Raw genomic sequence first — 7,696 nt, 5'->3', positions numbered from 1 at the left:
ATTGATTTATTACTAATTTGGCGTCTCATCTTTTTATTATTTTTTACTCGACTTCCGATGCTCGGTTTCGACGCTCTAAGCTCGAATTTTCGACGTCTAAATATTAACAATCGGGCGACAAATTAATTTCTTCCGAATTAATTCGTCGAGTCGGTTCGTATATTTTGCTTGGGTGTGACCCGAAGGGTTCAGTCAAGATTAAGCTGTAATATTAATTATATTAATATTACTGATCGGAAGCGGCCTCCACCAAGGCATTTTGATCACTTGACCTTACTTAATATATTAGCTTTCTAATAATTTTCAACTCGCTATCAGAATAATACACTTGTTCGAAGGACACCATTCCTTTTTGATGTGAAAAGCTGTATTCACTATTTCTGCCCAGAAGTTCATAGGCAATCCACTTGAAATTAGCATTGTTATAGCCATGTCTTCAAGACATCTATTCTTGCGTTCCACTGCTCCATTCTGTTGTTGTGTTCTTGGGGTAGAGAAGTTGTGATCCATTCTATGCTCAATGCAAAATTCATCAAACATGGAGTTTTCAAATTCAATTCCATGGTTTAATCTTAGATGTATCAATTGATTACCTGTACTTCTCTATGCTTTCTTTACAAAAGCAACAAACTCATCAAAAGTTTCATCTTTACTTATTAGAAAGAATACCCAAGTATATCTAGAATAGTCATTAACAATAACCATTACATATCTCTTATCACTTCTGCTTTGGATTCTCATTACCACAAAGATCCATGCACTAGTAGAAAATTTGAAAAAGGCACCGCTCAATGGCCACCGGTTTTTGAAAACCGATAGCTTAAAAAATGGGCGGGATTAGGCATATGTACATTGCCACCGGTTCAAGCTGAATCAGTGGCATAAATGACAAAGGCCACCGGTTTTGAACCGGTGGCAATAATCAAATAATAAAAAAAGACCACCATTCTCTTTTTCATTCCTTTATATACCCTAACCCTAATATTCTCTCTCCTGTATCGCCTCTCCTCCTGCTTTCCTCCTTCTCTCTATCTCCTTCTCTCCTTTGTTCTTACTCCCCCTCTCTCTCCTTCTCTCCCTCTCTGTTCTCTGTCTCTCTATCTTGTTCTCCCTCTCTGAATCTCTCTCTTTACCCTTCGTCCTCTCTCCTCCGTTCTCCTCCTTCGTCCTCCATTAAATCCGCACTACACAACCACCATCAACCACCGAACTCACCCAACTTCACCCGAAAAAATTCCATTACCCACGAAATCACCACCACGCCACCACCACACCAGCAACACCAACATCAACAATACCGACAGATGTACATCATCAACACCAATTTTCGCTCTTTTTCGCAGTTTTTGGGTTTGATTTTTCAAGGTTACGGTTTCTGGGTTTAATTGATTTTGTAATTGCTATGTTTGATTGATTTTGGAATTTTCTAGATTTGAGTGATGAGTGTTGATGGGTCTATGTTTTTGGGTTTAATTTGATTATTCAAGGGTTTCTGGGTTTATGTTTAATTCGAAATTGCATGAGTGTTCTGGATATATTTTTATATTTTTTATTTTTTATTTTTTTCGTGTTTTTTGTGAGTTTTTATTAATTAATTTTAATCTTGGTGTTCTGATTTTCGAAATTGTACGAGTATTCTGTTGAAATTGCATGCGTTTTTTTAGGTTTTTTGTTTTATTTTGAGTTTTTTTTTTTTTCGGGGATTTCTGGGTTAATTTTTTTTTAATTATTAATTTGAGTTTTCTGGGTAGATAATGCATTTTTTTTTTAGTTCTTAAGTTTAATTAATTTTGGTGTTTTAATTGATACAAGTATAGATTATGACTCCACGAAGAATCAAGATGTTTGTGTCAAAAAACGATCAAGATGTTGATTTTGGAATATAATTTTAGAACTTAATTTTATTTTTTTTGTTTCTGATGTTGTAATTTTAGTTATTTATTAATTTTTTTTTTATGTTGTAATTTTTTTTTGTTTTGGTATTGTACAATAACAATTTAATGATAATTATATTTTGGATTATATTACGGTTGATTTCGATGTTTTTTTTTCGATGTTGTGTTTCTTACATAAATTACATTGAATCGTTGGAGTATATTTCAAGTGGAAAAAACAAAACCACAATATATATATATATATATATATATATATATATATATATATATATATATATATATATATATATATATATATATATATATTTACGTGCACATTGCCACCGGTTAACCGGTGGCATTTATATATAATTGACAGGGGAATAATCGCATCGTCAAACGACTATCCCTCGATCAAATACAATTTATACAACCTAAACAAACCTAATACGAGTATAAGGCAAGCATAGGGGTCGAACCACAGAGAACGATTAAACACTACCAAATGCTATCAACAATTAAGCTAGTCCGGAATAAGGAAAGGTAAACTAAAGGTCTAAACAAACTAAAACTAGAGATAAAACATTAAGGGAAATGGTTTAGGTATAGCATTCACTTGAACATAAACAAAAGCATAGAAGTTGAATTAATTATGAACTAAACATGCTCAAATATCGAAATAAAAGATCCAATCTAGCCGCCTTCCGGGGTCAATTGGCTTCTCCTAACATAGCCTCTATGTTTCCACATTAGAACCATATACTAGGAGGTACTATTAAATAACAATCGATACTAATGAACCTTAACTAAGTCAACTTCCGTTCCTTGTTAGCAAAGCTTCACCTTTAATCAACTAACAACATGTATTTTGCAAGTAGATTAAAGAATATCAAGCATATAAAGACTTTAATCACAAATAAATCAACTCTAAACCTAGAACATGCTCAAGATCCAACTACACCACAACCATCCCCTCAATGGGGAAATTACTCACTAATCATGATAATAACAAGATTAATCAACAAATAATCAAGAATCAACATGATCAACAAGCAATGAAGAAAAATCAAAATAAGCAAATAAAACTAAATACAAAAATAAAGAAAGAGAGTAAGAGATTGCTCATTAATTAAAGATGAAGATTTGCAAAGATTCAATCAAGCTCCTTCTTCAATATCCAAGTTCATCAATGGAAAAACCCTTACTTTCTCTCTCTAAACTACTCTAATCTAATCTAAACCTAGAGAGAGAAGCTCTCCTAAAACTAAATTAGAGAGTAGAATAATAGATAATAAATGTTGTCTCCTAATTACCCCAAAAATGGGTATTTATACTAACTTCATAAAACTAGGAAAAATAGAAAAATAAAAGAAGAAAAATAAATAAAGAAAGAAAAGGAAAATAAAAAGAAAATAAAAAGGAAAAGAAATAAAAGAGAAAAGAAAATAAGAAAAAGAAAAGGAAAAGAAATAAAAATAAAAGAAAAAGAAATAAAAAAAATAAAACCCACCAATTCCCCCAAAAATCACGAACCATCAGCCCTCCTTCCTTCTCTTCAATCTTGGCTGCCATGAACCTTCATCCTCACCATTCACGCATATCACCACCATCAATACTCCATCATCAACGGCCTATGTTGCTCAATCACCACCGTTCATCAACTAAAATCATCTAGCATCAAATTGTGGCCCTTCGATTTTCATTAAAAACACGTGAGAAGCTCGTGATTGAACCCACATTTGCGCGCCCGCGAAGACATCGCGCAGAGGTCGCGCAAATGCTACTGCCTCCAATCTGTTTTGGACTCCAATTTGTGCGCCTTCTGACAGAGCTGCGCGGCCGCGGAGGTCTGGGTAGTTGCAATTGGAGTTGCGCGGCTATGAGGTAAGTAATTTGGTGATGATTTAGGTGGTTGTTGTTGATTGAAGGTGGTGCGTGTTGTCGCTGCTATTGGTGTTGTTGATGGTTGCTGTCGCTGCTGTTGGTGTTGTTGATGGTTGCGCGGTGGCTGCTAGGTGAAGCAGGGGAGGTGCGAATTTGTTGCGGTGGTGGCTGTGCAGGTGAGTGGTGCTGCGTGAGGTGTTGTTGAGGTTGGAGCAGGGATGTTGCGAGGTGGTGTGGCTGTTTAGTTGCTGTTAGTGAATTGTGGCTTGCGTGAGGTGGATGAAGGTATTTTGGTGGTTTATTTGTTGTTTGATAACCATGGGCTGGCACAGGGGAAGAGAGCAGGGAGTGTGATGCGTAAGAACAGGGGAGTGGTGTGTGTGTGGTGGAGGATAAGGTGGGATGTGGGGTGAAGGTTAAGGGGCAGCAGCAAGTGTGGGGCTTGAAAGCTTCATGGATTGACACCTTTGACTCGAACCTCCAACCTCCGAGCGCGATCCTACACAACCAAATAAACACAAGGGAGAAACGGGACAAAGATAAAATAAAATAAAATGAAAATAAACAAAGGACGAAATAAAACAAAACCACGACAAATAAAATAAAATAAATAAAATAGGAATAAATAAAATAAAATAAAATAGGAAAAAAAAAGACTAAAACTAATAAAATATGAAAATAAACTAAAACACACCAAAATTACCAAAATAAACTAGAGACTTTATTAAAGAGAAAACAAGAGAATAAAAGGTAAAATAAGGGAAAAATAAACACGAAAATAACCTAAATACTACCCCTACGAGTGACATAAATTTCACTTATCAAATTCCCCCAAGCTAAACCTTTGCTCGTCCTCGAGCAAAGCTAAGGCAAAAGAGAACAAGATGGAATTATTGAAACCAAAAGAAACCAAATAGAAACAAGGAAAAAGAATGTACACTAACTCACTGTCGTAGGAATCACGGTTGTTTTTAGCTACAACAAGCCCTTAAAACCCCAAAGTCGCCTATGAGGACGAGTGAGGTCTCGTGAGGGTTTCCCAAGAGCTTAACCCACAACTCTTGACAAAAACCAAGGCAAGGCAACAAAAACCAAAGGTAAAGAAAAAGAAACACGAAAAGAAAAAGCAAAACACAAGCTCATATATGGACAAGAGATGAGGACAAGTACAAATGAATGCAAACCTTTCTAAATGGACAAATGTATGCACGTTCCAAGATGTCAATGGTTGATTGAAACATAACACATGCTAAGCATAGAGAACTACTTAGGACTCAATCCACCCTAGCCCCAACCAATCGGGCCACGTTCTCTCCACTAGCTTCAAATCAACCCTTAAGCTAGCTTCTCAAGATTCCACGAAGGAACCGGAAAAAGATAAAGAAATGAAAAACTTTGAGAAGGTAATCTCGACGTCTCAACTATGCATACTCTTTCCATAGGTTTGAAGTCTATCTCCCTCCACCGTTCTTTTGACCTAACCCACTAGAGTCTAAGGGTCTTTTTATTGGTTGTAACGTAAGGCTCAAGGTTAAGGCGGGGTAAAAATTTAAAATTTGGTGATATTTCCTAAGTGAAGCAAAAAGTGCGGCCGACACTCAAAAACACTCAAGAATTCACTAATTATCAAGCAAAAATACCACTAATGCCATTCCCCAAAGCTTATTCAACACAAACACACAATATTCCCCCCAAGCTTGAGCAAAGCATTGTCCTCAATGCTTAAACTAAGGAAGAAAATGAAACCAACTAAAATATTTTTGTCGTTTTGTTTTGTTTTTTTTTTTTTGTTTTTTTTTTTCACTTTTTTCAATTTTTTTTTTAAAACTTTATTCATTGTCCTTGCCTTTTAAACTTTGGACGGCTTTTTCTTGAAACTTCACTTGATTTTCATAAATTTGCATATTTCTTTACAAGCTCAACTCTAACCAAATCTCAAAGTGCTTCTTGTTTATGATCAACAACTCAAAACTTCAAACCTCACATGCCAATGCTTCACTAACTAAAAGGTTGGTAAACATAGGCCACTAGGTTTGTAATGCGGTTCAAACAAGAGCGGGAAACATAAGGCTCAAATTGGTTAGCAAGTAGGTTTATGCAAAATAGAAAATCAAATTTGTAACAAAATAAAAAGAAGTTAAAGAAAAATGAGAAAGAAGTGCCCTTTTCCTCCCCTAGAGTGCTTCGGTCACGATCTTGGGAGCTATAAGTCAAAACAAGGATCAAGACATGCATAGCTAAGGATCCAAATGCGCCACACAACAAAGTGATGAAGGCTAGAACAATGCTACCTCACACGGGATTATAACTAAGCAAATACCAACTAAGGGTGCCAAATCCACTATAGAGAGCAACACCATCTTACCACATACCCGTGAACTAAGGCTTCATGGCGCCCTAAAAGTTCTTAACCCGGCTACCTTAGCATGTAATATCCTAGAGTCAACCAATGACACTCTCAAACCGTGCACACATTAACCACTTAGGAAGAAAGGCATTCAAGAGTAAACAAATCCAAAAGATATAATGTCCAAAATAAGTACAAACAAAGCACATTTTGCTAAACTTGCCTTGAAGTAGACAAAAATATTTTTGGATTTTCCAAAAGCATGAAAAACATGGAAATGCATATACTCACGTGCATGGCATATATGAATCAACATCCCACCAAACATGATAGAATACCCTCCCCCAAGCTTGAATGAAACCAAGCTCTCAAATCATAAACGATGAAACCAAGGAGGGGAAAACAAGGAAAAATTAATCCAACATTACCAACACATGATCTTCAAGTCACAATAAGTAAGAGAGAGAGGGAAAAGAAGGATATTACCGGATATGGGATAAATGCAAAATCACACAAAAAACCCGAAATAACCTCATGTGAGCCACAATCTCTACAAACAAGGCTTGAATTCCACATGATAGGTAAGTTGGGGCACATTTCCTTGATTCTTGATCATCACCAATGCGCAAGAGTATATCAAGTTGTGTACCTAGCAAGGAACACAAACACGTCCATGAGAGAAAATCTAATCTAAAAACAAAAGAAAATGAAAGCAATAAAACACGGGTTACTTCCCGCAAAGGCTTGTTTAACGTCCAAGCGAGACCAATCTAGTAAATAACCCGACAAAGAACGCAAAAGCTTGTCATATGCACCGGCAAACATAACAAGAAATAGAGCATACGCGATGCTCATATGACAAGCAAACATAAAGTACAAGGAGACTTTATGTTTGAGAGAAGGGGGAAAAGAAAAAGTAAAAGAATCAAAAGAAAAATCAATAAAATAAGAAGAAAAAGAAAGATAGGGAGGCAAACTATCCTCAAAAAAATCTTTTTGATTGGCATTATAACTCTTTTCCTCATCAACAATAAAAGAGTTGGGGGCTTCGGAAGCATGGATAGGAGGAGGATTCCTAAGCGGTTCTTTGAGAAAAGAAGGGAGGAACATAGGATAGTAGGGGATATGGTTAAACCTTTGAGAGAAAGGTGTATGAGAAAGGGGAAAAGGGATAGCTATTCCCTCACCACAAGGTCTCACATCACTAATGAGGGCATGGAAATCAATCATGGAATCCTCAAATGAAGAACCCTCACGATCTACATCTCCCTCAAGCTCAAAAACTCCAAATGATTCAACCTCAACCTCCTCTTCATCATCTTGAACAACATCTCCCATACATTTCTCAAGTTCTACCATCTCAAATTCAAGAGTGAATGGGGGCAAATTCCTCTCAAACTCATCTCTTTCTAATGAAGCATTATCAATGAACTCACTCAAAAGGCTATGGGCTTTCGTCTGAAATGCAAGAAATATTTGGGCCATAATCTTAAATGAGTCCAAATCATCATGGATAGACGAGTCAAAAGCTTGCTCATTGGAATCATCTAGGGAATTATGGGGCACACCTTTAGAATTCATGCAAAAATCG

This window comes from Chenopodium album, chromosome 24 (assembly GCF_948465745.1).
Source record: "Chenopodium album chromosome 24, dcCheAlbu1.1, whole genome shotgun sequence".
Taxonomy (NCBI): Eukaryota; Viridiplantae; Streptophyta; class Magnoliopsida; order Caryophyllales; family Amaranthaceae; genus Chenopodium; species Chenopodium album.
The sequence above is the reverse complement of the archived record's forward strand: the minus strand, read 5'-3'. Positions refer to the sequence as shown.